At 44.4% G+C, this 21,773-nt stretch overlaps 1 protein-coding gene across 1 annotated transcript in view; it reads right to left on the bottom strand.

Annotated features, from left to right (window-relative positions):
* Window positions 1-21,773, bottom strand: part of SLC39A7 (solute carrier family 39 member 7) — a 409,960-nt gene that overhangs the window by 59,337 nt on the left and 328,850 nt on the right. The window lies entirely within an intron of this gene.

Raw genomic sequence — 21,773 nt, 5'->3', positions numbered from 1 at the left:
TAACCCGGTTAACAAATGTCAAATAAATAAATAAAAATGTTGAGCCATCCACAATGGTCTTAAGACCATTTATACAAGAAGCAGACAAGGAAAGCCAAAGAAGTCTGGATTACTAAACAGCAAACACCTGCTTCAGCTCAGTTTTGTGAGGGCACAGGTGATAGTTGCTCCTGTGTAAATCCACTTGCATTCACACTATAATGTCAATGTTATGAACTGTGGAGGCCTGCAACTTAATTCAAAGTCACCTCACTACTGCCCTGAGGCAGAGGTCACCTTAGTGTTAGAATACACTAGCAATGTGTGGTAGAGTATAGTTGTGTTTGGACTAAAGCCTCCCACATAAGAACCCTAAAGTGTAGCCATTTTATTTTGCAAACAGTACTTCACACTTTATATAAATTTGATAGGATGGACCATCAAAACTCCAGGTTTCAGAACTGTGGTCTCAAAAGCTCACATTTCATGACAGTACAGTTGTGTAAGATCTTTCCGTAATGGTAGATGTCCTTCACTTCATTGTTGCAGTATTCTTTATAATAGGCAGAGTAACAAAGCTCAGGAAGAAGAAAGGACCAGCAAAGCTCTCTAGGAAGCTGTGAAGGACAGCCCTAGCTAAACCAACTCTAGCTCTGGAAATTCCATCCAACCTGTAGTGCTTAGTAAATGTATGCACAAAAGTCCAGGTAGCTGCCTCAAGAATAGAGTTAGTATCCAAACCCTTGAAAAATAGCACCAAAAGAAGCCACACTTCTAGTAGAATGAGCCTTAATAGAAGGATGGCTCTTACCATGAAAGGAGTAACAAAAACAAACGGCTTTAAAAATCCAAGAAGAAATAGTTTGCTTGGACATAGCCAATCCAAAGGACCTAAGATGAAAGAAACAAAGAGCTGATCAGATTTATGAAAAGTCTTAGGGCCAGATTTAATAAAGCCTACACTAAGTGTACATAATATGTATTCAATAAAATTCTTCTTACATTTTTTGTAGTTTCTAATCACTCAGAAAGATTACACTAAGTGTACATGTAGTCTACACTTTGGTAACCTTTATGAATAAATCAATATTTAAAGCTGCAACAATATCATTAGGAAAACTAAAATTGGGAGGAAGAAGGTGCGAGTTACGTCTATGTTGTCTGTTCACTTATAACAGTGTACACAGTTGTAGGTGTTATTGAATCCCGAGGTTAGTCTTATCCAAATAAAACCTACGTTGTCTATGCACATCTAACATGTGCAGCACCTTCTCACTGGCAGATTGTGGAGAAGAGAAAAAAGTGGGCAAATGAACAGACTGATTAAAGAAAGTACAGTTGTGTACACTTACCATAAATGTAGATGTTCAAGCGTATTCAGTGTTGCAGTCATTACATTTGGGTAATCTGCTGGCAGGTTGCCCTCAGTCGGCCTGAATAACAAAGTCTTGGGTCCTGTGTCAGTTGCTGTCTACTCTTCCATGACGTCAGATCATCAGGGGTATAAAACATGCAGCTGACGCCATTTTAATCAGTTTTTCTTGCCCCACATGTCAGGTGCCCCCCAAATGGGGAGCAAAAATATATATAAATAAACTGTAAATATATAAATGCACTTTAGAAACATAAATTTTACCTTCAACTAAAAGCAAATATACCACAAAGGCTTTTGTGTATAGTGAAAGAAAGAAAAGATATAGAATGGGGGATGGTGGTTGGGTAACCTGGACTGCAACAGTGAATACACTCGAACATCTACATTTATAGTAAGTGTACACAACTGTACTATGTTCTTCGTGTTTCACTGTTGCAGTCATTACATTTGGGTAGAATCCCAAAGCTATGGATAGGAGGATGAAATAAACAGCATTAGGAGCAGCTATAAGGCCCTGCAGGACTGCAGTGGCAAAACCTGCCCTATATTTGCAGAAGAGAGGTAAATGGTAAAGCTTTGTGAACGTATGAACAGAGTTCCAAGTTGCAGCTTCTAGAATGTCTTTGGTTGGGACCCCTCTGAGAAAAGCTGCTGAAGTGGAGGCAGCCCTGGTGGAATGGGATCTGATTCCCTTGGGCACAGGTTTACCATGGTGCAAATAGCTGAAACGAATGCAGTGACTTATCCATTTAGAAATAGACTGCTTTGATATAGCCTTCCCCTCTGATCCTGCAGCAAATGCTACCAGTAGTTACTCAGACTTTCTTAGAGATTTTGTCCTGTTTAAGTAGAATCTTAGTTGTCTGTGTACATCCAATGAATGCAGAATCCACTCCCCCTTGTTCTGCGAATTTGGGAAAAAAGTTGGCAGGTGAATGGTCTGATTAAGAGCCACACTGGATACTTTAGGCATAAAGGAAGGGATGGTTTTGAGGGTCACCCTGTCTGGGAAGAACAGAATGAAAGGCTCCACTGCCATGAGAGCCTGTAGTTCCGAAACCCTTCTAACTTAAGTAACTGCCAAAAGAAAAGCTGTCTTCCAAGATAGATATTTTATATCAGCAGTAGCTGCTGGTTCAAAAGGAGGCAGGGCGAGTTTTTCCAGCACAAAATTGAGGTCTCATGCAGGAGTTGGTGCTCTCCTGGGAGGCCTTACATTTTTGGCCCCTCTGAGATACTGTTTTAGCAGTAGATGAGAAAAGAGGAGAGGATCTGTGTTGTAATGAGCCGAGATGGCAATGGAATGGATTTTACAGAAGAAAAAGATAGGCCCTTGTCAAGCATCTCAGTTAAGTATTGTAAAATTTGAGGAATATTAGGCCTTGCTGCGTCTATTCCTTGTACTTGGTTCCAAGCACAGAATCTCTTCCATTTATCAGCATAAGATTTTCTACTACAAGGCCTTCTGGCTTCCAAAATGACATCCATCACAGGTTTACTGAGAGGTGTGTTTTGAATAATTAGTTGATTAGCCATGCTGCAAGATTCAGAGTTTGTAGCGGAGTGTGCAGAATTTGATAGTTCTGCTGAGACAGTAGATGAGGTGTTTGAGGCAAGTACCACGGAGGAAGGTGTGACATCTTCCTTAGAAGCGGGTACCAGTGTTGGTGAGGCCAGTCTGAGGCAATTAGAATCATTTTAGACGGATAGGTTTTTCCAGCTGAAGGAGATAACATCCACTTTCCATGCTTTTTTGTGATGAGTTCTTGTGAAGTATTTGTCCAACTGATGGTTTTAGGGAGAGGCAAATAGATCTATGTCTGGGCTTGCCCATTTCTGTGTTAACATGCTGAAGATTTGTGGATCCAGTTTCCATTTGTGCGGGTCCATAAGATTTCTGCTTAGGTCGTCTGCCAGAGTATTTTGCTTTCCTAGCAGGAATTGAGCTTGAAGATATATTTGGTAAGTCAAGGCTGTGTTCCACAAGGCCATGGCTAGTCTGCAAAGGGGGTATGAATGGGTACCCCCCCTGCTTGTTTATGTACCACATAACTGTGGTGTTGCCCGTCTTTATCAGTAGTTGTCCTGGATGAATCAAGTCCTTGAAGGCTGTCAGGGCATTCTGAACAGCTAGCATTTCTTTCTGGTTGATATGCAGATGCATTTGGTTTGGGCTCCATTTGCCCTGAATGCATCTCCCTGCCAGGTGGGCCCCCCCAAGCATAGTCTGATGCATCTGTAGTTAGGGTTTGGGTGGGAGGGTATAGTGTGAATGACAGTCCCTGGTTTTGGTGACATGTCTTTGTCCACCAAAGAAACTCCTGTTGTAGGGAGGGAATGAGAGGAATCATTGTTTCCAGGCTGTGACAATGTTGACTCATAAACTTTTTAGATACCATTGAAGTTTCCTCATATGCAGTCTCGCATATGGAATTAGAAGAATGCATGATGCCATGAACCCCAAAGCCTGCAGAATTTGTCTTGGAGATAACTGGGTTTTTGTTGCCATTTGATTGACGTATGCTGTCAATTGTATTTGCTTGTCTGGCGTGAGGTAAGCCATCTGGGCAGTCGTATTCAAGCTTGCACCCAGGAATGTAATTATTTGAGAGGGTACCAGTTGTGATTTCTTTTTGTTTATGGTGTACCCTAGGCATGCTAGAAGCCTCTTTACAAATGCCAGATGTTGAAAAAGAGTGTCCTTGTCCTCTGCCTGAATGAAACAATCGTCCAGATAAGGATAAATTTGAATGTTTCTTTGTTTGCAGAATGCAATTACTGGTGCCAGGCACTTTGTAAAGACCCTGAGCGCAGTAGATAAACCAAAGGGCAGTGCAGAGAATTGGTAATGCAAAAAGCCTGCTTTGAAGCAGAGGTATCTTTTGCAAGATTCCCTTATTGGGATATGCAGGTATGCCTCTTAAGTCTAGAGTTACTGACCAAGCATTTTTGCCTAGCATAGGCAGTAGCTGCTGCAAAGTCAACATTTTGAATTTTGGAATATCCAGGAACGTGTTCAGAATCGATAAGTCCAGTATTGGACGCCATGAATTGTCTTTTCTGGGTACCAGGAGCAGTCTTGAATAAAATCCTTGTCCTTTTTCCTTTTCTGGTACCGGTTGAATAGCCCCCATATCCATGAGGGACAGGACTTGTTTCTGGGCCTCTGCCCATTGGTTTTGTGGCAGATCCGGACATCTGTTTGGAATTGGCAAAGTATGGAAATGAAATCTGTACCCCTGGGATACTATGTTTAATACCCACTTGTCCTGGGTTATTACCTGCCAATTTTGAGCATGAAGTGCTAGTTTTCCCCCAAGGGGGCTGACAAAAGATAAGTGCTTGGAGATGGTAGAGGGGAAGTCATTGAGACTGCTTACTGTAGGGTTGTGTTTTGTTACCTCCAGATTTGGAGGTGGAGGCAACCCATTGCTTTGACCTGCAAGATCCCTGTGATTGACATCTGGAGCCTTTTGAGCACCTGGATTTGCCCTGATTGGCTCTGTGGGACACAGGAAAGGACCAATTTTTAGTAGGCCAGTGCCTACTGAACCTAGGTGGCTGCACTTGTAAGAAATCTTTTACAGTTTGCATAGATTTAGCTTTGTCTTCCATTTTCTTTAATACCTCTTCTGCCTTATTACCAAACAAAGTATCATGCTGCAAAGGGGCATCCAACAATTTAGCTTTAACATGATCAGGCAGATTTTGCTCCTTGAGCCAGGCATGCCTTCTCATCACAGATCCAGTAATGGCAGCCCTACAAGAGGCCTCCAAGGAATCAAAACCTCATTGCAAAGTATGCTTTCCAACCTGTTCTGCTGAATGCAATAAATCCTCTAACTCTTTATTTGCCACACAAACAGAAATCAACTTAATTTTCTGTTTCAGTAAGCCCATAACATGCTGTTGATATTTAAGCATATGAAACTGGCAGTTTAAAACCATGATTGCCAGGGCTGCAGACGTATAAACCTTCTTACCCCATCTATCCAGCGCCCTGGAATCTCTATCAGAAGGGGTAGGATTTTTGGCTGTAGAAACTTTTACACCCACGGGACCCTGAGAAATAGTCTCAGGATCAGCAGCAGGATTTTTGAAAAGAAATTTGGAGTCAGGAACCCTGTAATATCTGCCTGGCTTACTAGGAGCCGGAGGCAGGGAATCAGGAGCCATGCTTGATTTCGAGAACACATCATCAACAATGTCTAAAACAGGAGGTATTGCCAAAGGCCTATGCTAAGGAAGAAGTAAATCCCAAAGCCTCTTTTTTGATTCAGAGAATACCTGACTCTCCCAGTGAAAATGTTCCCTTAAAGTATGCAAAGTCTCTCCAAAAGAATAATCCTCAGGAGGAGATGCAGATGGGATGGAATCCTCTGCATCAGAATCCTCATAAGGTGGGATAGAAAATTCTTGATTAGAAGAGGAACCAGAAGAAATGGAAACCTGATCTGAAGATTCATAATCAGTGCCTTGCCTAGGCCTCTTAAGCAGGAGGGGGGGGGGTTGGGAACCGCTGAACAAGGTAATCAAATCCTCAGCCATTTTGGTCATTTGTTTTTTAGGCATAGGGGCCTGAGCACGTGGCTCATGCATCGGTTTTTAGTCATAGAAGTTGTTTTTGACCTTGTTTTTGTTGATGGTGTCAGTTTAATATAAAAATGTTGAGGCCTGAAAACACCCTCAGAAGCCGGTGCCTGCTCAGCAGCTCCGGACCCATCCGAGGGGGAGACATCCACAGGTTCAATACTTCGCGAATCTCGCGGCATACCGGACTCCAAATGGGTCTCAGTAGAGGCCTGCCACTCAAAAGTAGCGGGTATCAGGGGCTGCAAAAGCGCCTCACTGAGTACCGGCGAACCGGCAACTGGCTTAGAAGAAGCTTCGTCGTCAGTTTTGGACCTTGACGGTCTGTCTCTTTTTCCTTGCGTTTTTTGTGTACTCCGGTAGTCGGATTGCTAACCGATGACATTTCAGGGTAGTTAAATCTACAGCCAAAATATTTGGAAGCAAAAATATACCAACGCTTAATAGTGCGTTGGTTAAATTTAGCACAAAACCGACAGCAAAGCACATTGTGATCAGGGCCTAGGCAAGGAATACAGTACAAATGACAACCCTTATGAGGTATTTGCTTCCCACAAGTAATGCAATTATTAACTTTTACTGACATCGGTAAGGAGCAAGAAAAAGTTTCCCCAACGGGGTACTTAGCTTTAGTTTGAAGACTTCGGTTCTGAAACTTGAAAATTAAAATTTCAGGAGTCGGCCGACCGGCACTTGCGAACTGCTTCTGCTTCGGGCACCACGCGGCAAGAAAGACTGATTAAAATGACGTCGGCTGCATGTTTTATACCCCTGATGACCTGACGTCATGGAAGAGGAGACAGCAACCGACGCAGGACCCAAGACTCTGTTATTCAGGCCGACTGTGGGCAACCTGCCAGCAGATTACCAAATGTAATGACTGCAACAGTGAAACACGAAAAACATCTACTCATTTACCACCTTAGGCATAAAAGAATGATTAGTATGCAAGGAAACCCTGTCCTCATGAAACACCAAAAAAGGAGGACAAGCCATAAGATCTTGAAGCTCACACACCTGTCTGGCAGATGTAAGAACTAACAAAAGTACAGTCTTCCAAGAGCAATGCTGCAAGGCTCAGTGTTACTGAAGCTGCAGGCTCAAAGGGAGCCCGAGTCAATTTTTCTAAAACAAAATTAAGATTCCAGGGAGAAGGAACAGGCCTTTCTGGGAGGCCCATTATGAAGAATGCCTTTAAGGAATTGTTTAACTTCAAATCTAGAAGATAAAGGCAGACAAGCAGATATAGCTGACAAGTGGGCCTTAAAAGCCAAAACCGAAGAGACAGCAGAAGGTCTGGGAGAATCCATCTGCAGCAGTTCATAACACCATTTTTTTATCTCAGAAACTTGACCACAATGCCATTTAAAGGGATCCATAATCCTAGAAACAATGTCCCCAAAATAAATCTCTTCAAAGGGTGTATCAGGACTGGTAGATTCCTCTTCCTCAGATCTATAGTCCAAAGGAGAGGGACTCTAAGAGGAGTAAGCAAGGGATTCATCTGCATCTGCCTCCTCCTCAGAGGAATTCTGTTATCTGAGCCTCTTAAGGGGGCTAGAGGACCAAGTGGGGCTGGAACAGAAACTCATTGAGGAGGTTTTAAAGCCATCAACTCACTAAACAGTCCTTGAGTGAAGGACTGCCATTCACTCTGTGAATTTTAGGAGCAAAGGAAATATGTTTAGACTTCTACATTTTCTTTAAGGGACTTCTGCCTTAAAAGATCTGGAAGGCTCCAACCCCAGAAGGCATTCAGTAATTGTAGCAGGGACTTCTTCTCTGACTAAAATTTGGGGAACACCCTAGGCCCCTCGGAAATAAATCAGCAATGGTTGCCCTGAACGTCCGAAATGGACGTCTGCAGTGTCTCCTCAGACATGCCTATGGTTGGATCCCACTTGTGGCAGAAAAATCCAACAATGAAGATGGGCAAACTTCCAATCTCTCTCTCATTTCAGGAGGGATGTCTGGCAGAGGCTGAAAAGCAGAAGATTCTGACCTAGGTTACTTGGCCTTCTTCCCACAAGGCTGTCCTCTGAGCAGGAAGTTCCCTCCATCGTGTCTTTAGCCAGAAGTTTAAGACATTGATTCTCAAGATAAAGTGCCAAAGAAGAGAGCCTACTATGAAGGTATTTGGGAACAAAGGTCTGACAGCTAGAAAGTACAGTTTTGTACCTACCATAAATGTAGATGTCCGATAGGTATGCATCTGCAGTCCTTACATATGGGTTGTCCTGCCTCAGGCAGCCCTTTGGTCGGCTGGATTCCAAAGTCTGGGTCCGGCGTCGGCTGATGTCGCCCTTTCCCCGACGTCAGAGCGCCTGGGGTATAAAAGAATCAGCCGACGCCATCTTCCTCAGTTTTTCTTGCCCCAGATGCCAGGTGCCCTCTAAGGAAGGCTAAATTTGGAGGAATGCAAAATATTCCAAACATGCACAGTAATAAAAAACAAATACACCATAATAGATAACCCCAGCTAGCTATAAAAGGGATAAGTACCCAAGAAATACCACAGAGGGGAAGGAGGGAGGGAAAACCTGACTGCAGATGCATACCTATCGGACATCTACATTTATGATAGGTACAAAACTGTACTATGTCCTTCAAGGATGCATCTGCAGTCCTTACATATGGGTAGAATACCATAGCCAAGCTGGGGGTGGTAGGATCCAAGAAAATGATGGTGTAGCTAAAATGCCCTGCAGGACTGCCGTAGCAAAGCCTGCTCTGGATCTGGAAAATAAGGGCAAATTGTAATGCTTGGTAAATGTATGCACGGAGCTCCATGTAGCAGCTTCTAAAATGTCCTTGGTAGCCACCCCTCTTAAAAAGGCTGTGGAGGTGGCTGTGGCTCTGGTGGAATGAGGCCTGATGTTAGCTGGCACAGTTTTTCCATAAGAGTAGCAGGATCTAATGCAATTTCCTATCCATTTTGAAATTGTCTGTTTGGAAATTGCTTTGCCTTGGATGCTTGCAGCATATGCTACCAACAGCTGGTCAGTTTTTCTGAAAGTCTTAGTTCTGTCCAAGTAGTAGCGTAACTGTCTGTAAATGTCCAGGGTATGCAGAAGTTTTTCTCCCTTGTTTTGCGGATCTGGAAAGAAGGCAGGCAGGTGAATAGCTTGGTTCAATGAGACCCTGGATACCACCTTTGGCATGAATGAAGGATTGGTTCTCAAGGAGACTCTGTCCTGATGAAAAATAAGAAATGGTTGTACTGCCATGAGTGCCTGCAATTCAGATACTCTTCTTGCTGAGGTTATGGCCAGAAGGAAGGCAGTCTTCCAAGACAGGAACTGTAACTCTGAAGATGCTGCTGGTTCAAAGGGAGGTAGAGTCAACTTTTCCAACATGAAGTTGAGGTCCCATGTAGGCACTGGTGGTTTTCTTGGAGGACTGATGTTTTTAATTCCTCTTAGAAACTGCCTTAGGAGAGGATGAGAGAAGACAGGTGGATCAGTGTTGTATTCTGCTGAAATTGCTGAAGCATGAACTTTTATGGAAGAGTAAGAAAGGCCATTGTGGAGCATTTCTGCCAAGTATTCCAGGATATGTGCTATGCTCATTACTGTGGCATCTAGGCCCTTTGCGGTGCTCCAAGTGTGGAATCCTTTCCATTTTGCTGAATATGCTTTTCTCGTGGAAGGTCTGCGAGCTTCCATGATGATATCCTTCACTCTCTTGGATAGCCCTTCCTGGTGAGGAGTCAAGGTATTCTCCAGGCTGTCAGCTGCAAGGTTTTCAGGCTGGAGTGCAGAGTTTTGTAATTGTGCTGTGTTAGAAGGAGTGACCATTGTGGTAGAGGCCACGGTTTCGTGTGTGACAGGCATCGTAACAGTGGGTACCAGTGCTGCCTCGGCCAATCCGGGGCTATAAGAATCACTGTTGGCTGCTCTGTCCTGATTTTCAGTAAGACCCTGGACATTAGTGGAAGAGGTGGAAATGCATACACTGTTAGAGTATTCCAGCTGAAAGAGAGGGCGTCCACTTTCCATGCTTGTGGGTGGTATGTCCTTGAACAGAATTTCTTCAGCTGATGATTGTGGTGGGAGGCAAAAAGATCTATGTCCGGCCTTCCCCAAAATTGTGTTATCTGAAGGAAGATGTCTGGGTGTAGCATCCATTCGTGTGGATCCATGGTATTTCTGCTTAGGCTGTCCGCCAGTATATTGTCTTTTCCTGGCACAAACTGGGATTGCAGCTCTATATTGAGTTTTAGGGAAAGTTCCCAGAGATTCATTGCTAGTCTGCAAAGAGGGTAGGAATGTGTACCTCCTTGCTTGTTTATGTACCACATAACTGTGGTATTGTCTGTCCTTATTAGCAGGTGGCCTTGATGTAGAAAGTCCTTGAAGGCCTCGACTGCATGCATCACTGCCAGCATTTCCTTTTGGTTTATGTGCATGTCCAATTCTTTCTGAGACCATAGTCCTTGGATGCATCTTTCCTCCATGTGTGCTCCCCATCCATGGTCTGAAGCATCCGAGGTAATGGTTTGGCTGGTTACTGGTTTGCTGAAAGGCAGACCCCTGTTTGACTGGCTTGCTTGGGCCCACCACAGGAATTCCTTTTGAAGGCATGGAATGAGTGGTATCAAAGTTTCTAGGCTGTGATTGTGCTAAGACCATAAACTCCTTGGGTACCATTGTAGTTTTCTCATATGCAGCCTTGCTTGTGGAATCAGAAGAATGCACGATGCCATGTAACCCAGGGCCTGCAGGATTTTCAGATTTTCCTTGCAGTCATCTGCGTTTGTTTTGTCAGATTTTTGAAGTAATCCGGTAGTTGTCTTTGTTTTTCTTCTGTGAGAAAAGACATTTGGGTGGTTGTATCTAGTTCCGCACCCAGAAAAGTTATTCTTTGGGATGGCACAAGTCTTGACTTGTGAATGTTGACTGTGTATCCCAAGGCCTGCAGAAGGCGGATGGCATAATTCAAATGTTTTTCCAAAGTTTGTTGGCTGTCCGCTTGTATAAGGCAGTCGTCCAGATACGGGTATATTTGAATCGCCTGAAGTCTGCAGTGTGCAATTACTGATGCCAGGCATTTCGTGAATACTCTGGGCACAGTAGATAAGCCAAAGGGCAATGCTGAGAATTGATAATGCTCTGAACCTGCAAGAAATCTGAGGTGTCTTCTGCAACTTTGTCTGATAGGGACATGCAGGTATGCCTCCTTGAGGTCTAGAGTTACCAGCCAAGACCCCTTGCCCAGCATGGGAAGGAGTTGCTGTAGGGTCAGCATTTTGAATTTTGGCACAATGAGATAAGTATTGAGTGCGGACAAATCGAGAATAGGCCTCCATTGTTTTTCTTTTCTTGGGACAAGGAATAGTCTGGAATAAAATCCTTGGCCTTGTTCTGCGAGAGGAACCCTTTCTATAGCTTTCATTTGCAATAGGTTGCCAATTTGTTTTAAAGCCTCTGCCCTTTGATTTGGTGGCAGGTTTGGCATGCCTTTTCTTTTTGGTAATGTATGGAAATGAAACCTGTATCCTTTGTCTATTATTTGCAGTGTCCATTTGTCCCTTGTAATACTGTGCCAATTTCTTGAGAATAAAGACAATTTTCCGCCCAAAGGTGCTTCTAATTGAGCCCTGGTTGGCAGGATCAAGGTGAAGTCATTGAGTCTGTCCTTGTGCAGCAGTTGTTGGTCCTGCACTACCTCGCTGGTTAGGAGGTTGCCATTGACGTCCTCTGTAGGTGCCTCTAGCTTGCCCTCTACCTCTGGCACACCTGTTCTCGCCTCTTTGATATCTCTCTTCCGGAAAGGACCAATTCTTAGAAGGCCAATTTCTGCTGAATCTTGGTGGTTGTACCTGGAGGAAATCTTTGACTGTTTGTACAGATTTAGCCTTTTCCTCAAATTTCTTTAATACCTCCTGAGCAGTGGAGCCAAATAACTTTTGCTTTTCTAGTGGAGCATTCAGAAGCTTAGCCATAACATGATCTGGCAGAGATTGTTCCTTCAGCCAAGCATGTCTACGTATGACTGTACCTGTCATTGCTGACCTACATGAAGCTTCCAATGCATCATAACCACACTGCAAGAAATGGTTGCTAACCTGTTGTGAATTATGTACCAGATCCTGAAGTGACTTACGGTCTAGGGGTTCAGGAGAAGACAGCTTTTTCTGCAATTCATCTAACAAATACTCTTGGTACTGTATCATATGAAATTGACAATTTAAAGCCCTCATAGACAGAGTGGAAGAAGTATACACTTTTTTACCCCATCTCTCTAAAGCCCTGGACTCCCTTTCAGAGGGGAGTGGATTTTTAGTAGTGGCAGCTGCAACCCCTTTAGGACCCTGGGAAATAGTTTCTGGGTCAGCAGAGTGGGCCTTGTAAAGGAAATGATGAGAGTCCGGGACCCTGTAATACCTATCGGGTTTAACAGGAGCCGGAGGGAGGGTGTCAGGGGTAGTGCTAGACTCAGAATACACACCATCAATGACACTTAAAACAGGAGGAATAGCCAAAGGTCTATGCTGAGGTAAATGAAGAAAAGTCCTTAATCTCTTCCTGGAATCGGAGAATTCCTGGCCCTGGCATTGGAAATGCTCTCTCATGGCCCTGCCGTTGGAAATGCTCTCTCATGGAGTGAAGGGTCTCCCCAAAGGACAGCTCTTCAGGAGGGGAGGCAGAGGGAATGGATTCCTCTGCATCAGAATCCTTGTAAGCCGTGAAGGCCTCCTCCTGGTAATCTGAAAGAGCAGAGCCATCAGAGGACTGAGGATCAGCGGACTCAGCCCTGGGCCTTTTGTCTGGAGGGGGTTGAGAGCCCCTGTCCGGATGAGGCTGGGATCCCCGGATTAAGGAAATAAGATCCTCAGCCAAACTTAGTATCTGTGAACCTGTAGTGGATCCCTGAGAAATAGTCTTGGGAGGCAGAGTTTTTTGCTGCTTAGCAGCTTTAGCCCTAGTGAATGCTTTAATGGACATGGATGCAGGGGGCCTGGCTGCTCCACTTGCAGGGGTAGTCTTGTCTAAGGGAATGGTGTCGGTAGTTTCCTGAACACCGGTTTCCGAGGGTAAATCCAAAACCGACTCAGAAGAAGCCTCCGGGGCCGAGGCTGTCGGTTGTACCATTTCCACAGTCGGAAGTACCAAGGACTCGGTTTCAGCCGAGACCGAGACACTCGCGGTAGGCCTAGGCGTGGTTTCAGCCGAAACCACGATCCGCGTGTGTCGGTCCTTGTCCTTCCGTTTTTTTGGTTAAATGAGAAGTCGGAGTCTCCGATGGCATTTTATAAGAGAAACTAGCCCCAAAGAATTCCTCTGCAAACTCCGACCAATGCCTAAGAGTGCATCAATTAAAGGAGGCACAGACAGTACAGGCCAAGACGTCGTGGTCTGGGCCTAGGCAAGGGAGGCAGTAGGAATGGAAATCCTTATGAGGTATTTGTTTCCCACAAGTCAAGCAATTATTAGCTTTAAGCGTTTGATCTGACATCGGCTGAGGCAAGAAAGTGTCCCCAACGGGGTACTTAGCTTTTTGAAGTCTTCGGTAGCTGAATTTACAGGAGCTGGCAGACCGGCACTTGCGAACTGCTTCTGCTTCGGGCACCACGCGGCAAGAAAGACTGGGGAAGATGGCGTCAGCTGATTCTTTTATACCCCAGGCACTCTGACGTCGGGGAAAGGGCGACATCAGCCGACGCCGGACCCAGACTTTGGAATCCGGCCGACCGAAGGGCTGCCTGAGGCAGGACAACCCATATGTAAGGACTGCAGATGCATCCTTGAAGGACATCAGGACATATGGTCAATTATGGTTAGTTATGCACTAAGGCAAAACAGACACCATTCATGATGGCCTTTAGGGGAATCAGTCTCCCACACTGGCAGTTACCCTTCTTGGAAGACATGAAACCCCAAAAGCAACAATATAGCAAAAGAAAGATAAGACAACAAAACCCAACAGAGCACTTATCTGCAACAGCTTGGTGAACTAGCAATGGAATGGGCATTCAGACAAACGATGGTGTTCGGACTGGCAGCAGCTACGCTCTGAGGATGGTATGTCTGGACATCACCTTTATGCCCTACGCTATGCAAGTAGCATATGGGTGACGTACAGTGTACCTTAAAGCAACCTAAAGGCTTTGTCTTATCGGCCGGATGTTGGGCGACCCTTGGTAGGGGATCCCTATTATAAAGAATACGGTAAAAGTGAAATAGAAGAACATCACAGATTATGAAGTCTCATTGTATACCCAGAAAAGTATGCGTGCACTGTGTTTCCGAATTCATGGTAAAACAGAGAGGGTTTTTACCAAGGAGACAGTTATGGAGAAAAAAATGAAGTAATTTCAAATTCTGCAAGGTTTTGAAAAGGTCTAGGTTGAAAATCTCCAACTTTATATTCTTAAATTACCAGAGGATCCACTTCAAACTAAATGGGACACTAACAACAGTTACATTAAACAAGTAAATGCAGAAACAAAAAAATCTGAGTTGCTTTCAATACAGAGCTCTAATCCACAGTTGGGAATAAATGGCATTTTTGGGGCCCTGCTTATATACAAACATGAAAAAAGTGAAGTTAAGTAAGATGTTGCATGAAGAACTGACCCATCTCAAAGTACATGGTAGACATGTCAGAAAACAGCAGGATGACTTCAGAAAGTCCTGAATTCTAATCACCTAGATGTTCATCGTGTTACCCTGCTGCAGTCATCACACTTGGGTTATCCTGTCGTCAGGCGGTCCCGCAGTCGGCCGGATTTCCAAAGTCTTGGTCCGACGTCGGTTGCTGTCACCTCATCCCTGACTTCAGTGTGCCAGGGGGTACATATATTGCAACCGACGCCATTTTCTTCAGTCTTTCTTGCCGCGCGGTGCCCGAAGCAGAAGCAGTTCGCAAGTGCCGGTCGGCAGACTCCTGAGATTTTCGAATTCGAATTTCAGACCGAAGTCTTCTATAAAGCTAAGTACCCCGTTGGGGAAACTTTTCTTGCCTCAGACCGATGTCAGAAAAAGTTAACAACTGTATTTCTTGTGGGAAGCAAATACCTCATAAGGATTTTCATTCCTATTGTATACCTTGCCTAGGCCCTGATCACGACGACACTTCTTGTTGTTTTTGTGCTAGATTTAATAAACGTACTATTAAAAGACGAACTGATTTCGCACGACACTTTTTTGGCAGAAAATTTAATTATAACATGCCGTCGGAGCTACCGACTACCGGTGTGCACAAAAAGCGCAGGGATAAGGATCGTCAGCCCAGGCCTAAGCCCGATTCCAAGGCCTTGGTTGATCCGGTCTCCGGTTATCAGTGAGGCTCCGACGCAGCCTCTGACTACAGCAGTTCAGGAAACCGAGACCGCTACAGATATTTTGACGGAATGTACTAGGCCGACGCAGCCTTTTACTTCAGGCCCTTCCAACGATTTACCTTCCAAGGACGTCAGTGCCTCTGAAACGCCATCTGTTTCTGAAGGCGTTTTCAGGCCGACGACTCTTACAGTCAAAACCTTTTCCAAGTCGAAAACTCCTTCCAAATCGAAAAAGACTTCACTTCAGTCTCCTGTTCAAGGCCCTATGCCTAAGAAACAGATGCTTAAGATGGCTGAAGATTTGATTTCTCTTATCAGGGGTTCTCAGCCTCCTCCTGACAAAAGGCCTAGACAAGAGGAAGAATCTGCTTCCTCTGAACAACTGCCTATCTCTTCGGATTCCTCTGAGGACCAAGACTACTCCTCTCCTTATGAAGATTCTGATGCTGAGGACTGCATTCCCTCAGCTTCCCCTCCAGAAGATTACTCTTTTGGGGAAACTTTACATAATATGAGGGAACATTTCCACTGGGAAGGTCAGGATTACTCTGATTCCAAGAAAAGGCTCAGAGAGTTTCTTTTGCTCCCCCAACACAGACCTTTAGCCATCCCTCCTGTTTTGGACAATGTGGATGATGTCTACTTAGAATCCAGTTTCAACCCTGACTCTCTGCCTCCGGCCCCGGCTAAGCCTGACAGATACTACAGAGTACCTGATTCACACAAATTTCTTTATAAAAGCCCAGTAGCTGACCCAGAGACCCAAGGGGGCTAAAGCTTCCATGGCTAAAAATCCAGTACCTTCTGAAAGGGATTCAAGAGCACTAGACAGATGGGGGAAAAAGGTTTACACCTCAGCCACCATAGCTATGAGAGCTCTAAACTGTCAATTTCATATGCTTAAGTATCAGCCATTTCTGATGTCTCAGTTAAAGCAAAAGATAACCACCCTACCTCAACAACCTGAACTGAAAGAAGTACAGGATTTGTTGCACGCCACCGAGCAGGTGGGCAAACATACCTTGCAATGTGGGTTTGATTCTTTAGAGGCCTCCTGCAGAGCAGCTGTCACTGGTTCAGTTATATGTAGGCATGCCTGGTTAAAGGAACAGTCTGCCTGATCATGTTAAAGCAAAACTACTAGATGCTCCCTTACAGCAGGATGTTCTTTTTGGTGTTAAAGCAGAAGAAGTTTTAAAGAAAATGGAAGATAAAGCAAAATCAATGCAGACAGTCAAAGATTTCCTACAGGTGCAACCCCCTCGCTTCAGCAGAAACTGGCCAACAAAGAATTGGTCCTTTCCAGCCACTGACAGGCCTCAGAGGGGTAAATACAGGCACCCAAGGGGCCGAGAACAACCACAAGCTCAGTATAAATCTCGCCAATGGGGCACTCCAACCCAGAAGGGAGGAGAGGACAGGCCTCAACCCACCAGAAGGCAAACTCAATGACTTGCACCTCAGCTGGCCAAACAAAGCTCTTTTGTCAGCCCCCTGGGGGGAAAACTAGCACTTTTTGCAGACAAGGGCACATGGTCACAAAGGACAAATGGGTCCTAGACATAATTTTACGAGGTACAGATTCCACTTTCACATCTTACCAATAAAAAGAGGAATGCCAAACCTGCCACAAAATCAAAGGGCAGAGGCTCAAAAACAAATTACAGCTCTCATGGCCATGAGAGCCATTCAAAGGGTACCAACTCAAGAGCAAGGCCAAGGATTTTACTCAAGACTCTTCCTAGTACCCAGAAAAGAAAATGCTTGTAGACCAATTCTGGACCTTTCAATTCTAAACACTTACTTACAAGTTCCCAAATTCAAGATGCTAACACTACAGCAGCTACTTCCCATGTTGGGCAAGGAAGCATGGCTGGTAACGTTGGACCTCAAGGAGGCATACCTTCATGTCCCTATCAGACAAAGTTGCAGAAGATACCTCCGTTTCATTGCAGGTTCAACCCACTATCAATTCTCTGCACTGCCCTTTGGCTCATCTACTGCACCCAGAGTATTCACAAAATGCCTGGCACCAGTAATTGCATACTGCAGACAAAGAGGAATTCAAATATATCCATACCTGGACGACTGCCTCAGCCAAGCAGAAAGAAAAGACATTCTCTTACAACATCTGGCTTTTGTAAAGCATCTACTAAATTGTCTGGGGTACACAGTAAACAAAAAGAAGTCAAAACTAGTACCCTCACAAAAAATGACATTCCTGGGTGCCAGCTTGGACACAACAGCCCAGAAGGCTTATCTTACACCAGACAAGCAATTACAACTGACTCAATATTTCAAGACAATGGCAACAAAGACCCAATTAACTGCAAGAAAAATTCTGCAGGCTTTGGGCTTCATGGCATCTTGCATTCTGATAATACCATTTGCAAAACTGCATATGAGGAAATTACAATGGTACCTAAAAAGCGTATGGTCTCAACACAGCCACAGCTTGGACACGGTGATATCTCTCATTCCCTGCCTTCAACAGGAATTTCTATGGTGGGCACAGGCATGTCATCTCAACAAGGGTCAGCCTTTCACCTTGCCCCCACTATCACAACAGATGCTTCAGACTATGCCTGGGGGGCACATATGGCAGGTCAATGCATTCAAGGCCTATGGAATGCAGAACAAAGAAAACTGCACAAACCAAAAAGAGATGCTAGCTGTACAGAAAGCTCTGACAGCCTTCAAGGATCTGCTACAGCCTGGACAACTGGCAATAAAGACGGACAACACCACAGTAATGCGGTACATAAACAAAACAAGGGGACACACATTCCTACCCTCTTTGCAGGCAAGCACTAATCTTATGGAACACAGCTCTGGCCTACCAAGTCCAGTTACAAGCTCTCTTCCTGCCAGGACAGAAAAACACTTTGGCAGACGACCTAAGCAGAAACATCAAAGATCCCCACGAGTGGAAGCTAGACCCACAAATATTTGCAATGATAACTCAAAGATGGGGCCTACCAAATATAGACCTGTTTGCCAGTCCTCAAAACTACCAGCTGACAGAATTTTGTACAAGGACATTCCACCATCAAGCTTGGAAAGTGGACGCTCTCTCCTTCAGTTGGAAAAACCTGACAGCATATGCCTTTCCTCCATTACCTCTTCTCACAAAGGTTCTTTTGAAGGTCAAAAAGGAGAAACCTCGAATGATTCTCATAGCCCCATACTGGCCACGCCAGCACTGGTACCCGTTATTGAAGAATATGGCTCACAGCCCACCATGGATATTGCCTCAAATACCTCATTTACTTACGCAACAAGACAAGCAGATTCTACACAGCCAGATCAAAACCTTAAACCTGGCTGCATGGCAAATCAATTAAGCATCCAACCAACCCCTCTTTCACAAGCAGTACTGGATGCTATTCTAGAAGCCAGGAGGCCAAGCACCAGGAAGGCTTACTCGGACAAATGGAAAAGGTTTTCTGCTTGGAACCAAGCTAAAGGCCAAGACACAACTCAGGCCTCATATGCCTCACATTCTGCAGTATCTAGCTGAGATGTTGCATAAAGGACTTTCCTTCTCCTCAATTAAAATCCATGCTTCAGCTATTTCAGCTCACTACGACACAAATCCACCTTTATTTTCAAATCCACTCCTAAGGAAGTTCCTCAGAGGTGCAAAAAACATTAAACCACCTAGAACAGCTCCTACACGAACATGGGACCTCAACTTTGTTCTGGAAAAACTAATGCTTCCTCCCTTTGAACCAGCTTTTTCTGCAGACCTTCAGTTCCTATCTTGGAAGACTGCCCTGCTCCTGGCAATAACTTCTGCTAGGAGAGTTTCAGAATTACAGGCACTTATGGCAGTGGAACCTTTCCTAATTTTTCATCAAGACAGAGTTTCTCTATGAACTAATCCTTCCTTCATGCCTAAGGTGGTTTCCAGTGTAGCTTTAAATCAAACCATCCATCTACCCACTTTCTTCCCTAATCCACAGAACAAAGGTGAGACGACTCCTGCATTCCTTGGACATTCACAGGCAGCTTCAATACTACTTGGATAAAACTAAGGCTTTCAGAAAAACTGACCAGCTCTTTGTTTCCTATGCTACAGCTTCTCAAGGGAAGGCCATACCCAAGCAAACCACTTCTAAATGGATAGGCCATTGCATACGATTCTGCTATACCCATCATGGGAAACCAGTTCCTCCTACCATTAGATCGCACTCTTCTAGGGCAACAGCTACCTCTACAGCCTTTCTCAGGGGGGTTCCTACCAAGGAAACTTTAGAGGCTGCAACTTGGAGTTCTGTACACACCTTCACCAAACACTATCACTTACCTCTTTATTCTAAGTCTAGGGCAGGCTTCGCCACTGCAGTTCTGCAGGGCCTCATTGCCTCCACTAACCCTCTATGATGCCTCCACCCTTCCTTAGCTTTGGGACTCAACCCAAGTGTGATGACTGCAGCAGGGTAACATGATGAACATAGTACAGTTTTGTACCTACCATAAATGTAGATGTTCGAGTGTTCACCCTGCTGCAGTCCAGGTTACCCTCCCTCCAACCCCTCTGATCTACTGGCTAACTCTCTGCTATGCCTTACTGATGCATTTGCTTATAGCTGAAGGGTTTCTGTGTTTGTACAGTGTTCACACCATTTGGTACTAATTTGGATCACCTTTTTGGGGGCACTTGACATCTGGGGCAAGAAAAACTGAAGAAAATGGCGTCGGTTGCAATATATGTACCCCTGGCACACTGACATCAGGGATGAGGTGACAGCAACCGACGTCGGACCAAGACTTTGGAAATCCGGCCGACTGCGGGACCGCCTGACGACAGGATAACCCAAGTGTGATGACTGCAGCAGGGTGAACACTCGAACATCTACATTTATGGTAGGTACAAAACTGTACTTTATGCACCCCAGAGGATTGTGATAATTTCTTCCTTAACACACACATACAAACACACCTTCAACATCACAGGACTGCAAACTGTTAGAAACATAAAACTGTTTTATTCGGAGGCAAGCCATGCCCCCAACCAGAGGAACACAAAGAAAATGGACTACATTCCAAACCTGCAATACACTGGAGAAAGCTACAGCAAAAATGGCTTTTCTAAAACACGGTGCACAAAAAATGTGATTTGAGCACTTGTAGTTCAAAATTTTGTCGATATTCCTGCTCTAACATCCTGAAGACCTTTTCTACTACCCTTTCAAATATCACTCTATGGCTCAATTTAGAAGGGAATACGGCTATTTCACACCTTTGTCCCACCTTGGCCCATCCCTCAAACGTGTAGTCCCTGAATCTTTCCCTACCAGAGTGTATAACCTTGTACTTCTTTCCCATTATATCGCAGCTGTCAGTAGTCTGGTTACCCGGCAAGCTACAAAAGACCTCAGAAATGATTGGTCCCTCTGTATGAACCATCAACACCCATCCTGGTACTATTAGAGCACAGTGAGAGCTTGGTTTGAAACCATTTGTACAATGTTGGGCATACAGGACAAGTCCCAGGACAAACCCTTGGGACTCATCACAGATTGCTAGCTGCAAAAAAAAAAAAAAAAAAAAAATGTTATCAAGAAATACGTACAATTGCTGGATGAACAGAAAAGGAAAGCAGAGCATCCAGCTTTATCATAAAATATTTTACTATGAATTAAGTGTGCATAATTCAGGAAGGGAGGAAGTGCATCACATTCTTATATTTCATTCAAACATCCAAAAAATCTGTACAATGAAATGGTGTACTGATCCATTTCCAGCATTCATACTTACCAAGATAAATGTTGGCAACTCTGCTAATGTATACTAATACACTGATAGTGAAAGGCCCAAATTTTGCTCTCATCACACATTCACAATATTTCATGTTCAACTTCAAAGGCAACAAAGAGACAGCAGATGCTGTAGAGAGTGGCTAGTGATTCAAGCCAATGTCTTGTTCAAGGCTAGTTAGATGGTGTAAGCTCCAGTGACAACATTGTGTCGCGCTGTATCAACAGTGGAGCTGCTGTCCAATTTGTTGTCATGCCTGACAAAGCCAAAGCTCTTCAGTGTGCCTACTTGGTTGAATCTGTTTAGAATCGTATGCAATCCCTTGTAACCAGCTACTTAGCGGTGTGCTGACCGGCTCTATACCTGAAATGAAGCTCCTTGCCAACAGCATGTAATATGCTTTGGTAAACATTTTTCATTGTCTAACAGACAACCTTCTCATCACTTTTAAAATGGAGTAATCTCCATGAAGCCTCCTTTGATGTGCCTTATTCTTCATACATCTGTTTAGAATTCCTTATTACCAGCTACTGTTATATGTGGCCAGAGTACCTCATTCTTCACATGAGCAGCCTGTCACTAGCTCTTATTAGGTGCACCCTATATATATCTCAACCTTACAATGAGTACATGCTCTTACTTTAAGTGCCTGAGAAGTCCACTCTTAGAATGGGCACCCTACCCTTCTGAGTACTGCCAGTATGCAAAAACTAGCAAGAACCAGACAGTCTTTCACCTCTGGGTGGATCAGTGAGGACCATTTCTTAATAAATGTCACAG

The sequence above is a fragment of the Protopterus annectens genome, chromosome 9.part0, assembly GCF_019279795.1.
Source record: "Protopterus annectens isolate FY-2018-M chromosome 9.part0, PAN1.0, whole genome shotgun sequence".
Taxonomy (NCBI): domain Eukaryota; kingdom Metazoa; phylum Chordata; order Ceratodontiformes; family Protopteridae; genus Protopterus; species Protopterus annectens.
This window is presented reverse-complemented; position numbering and strand designations above follow the sequence as displayed.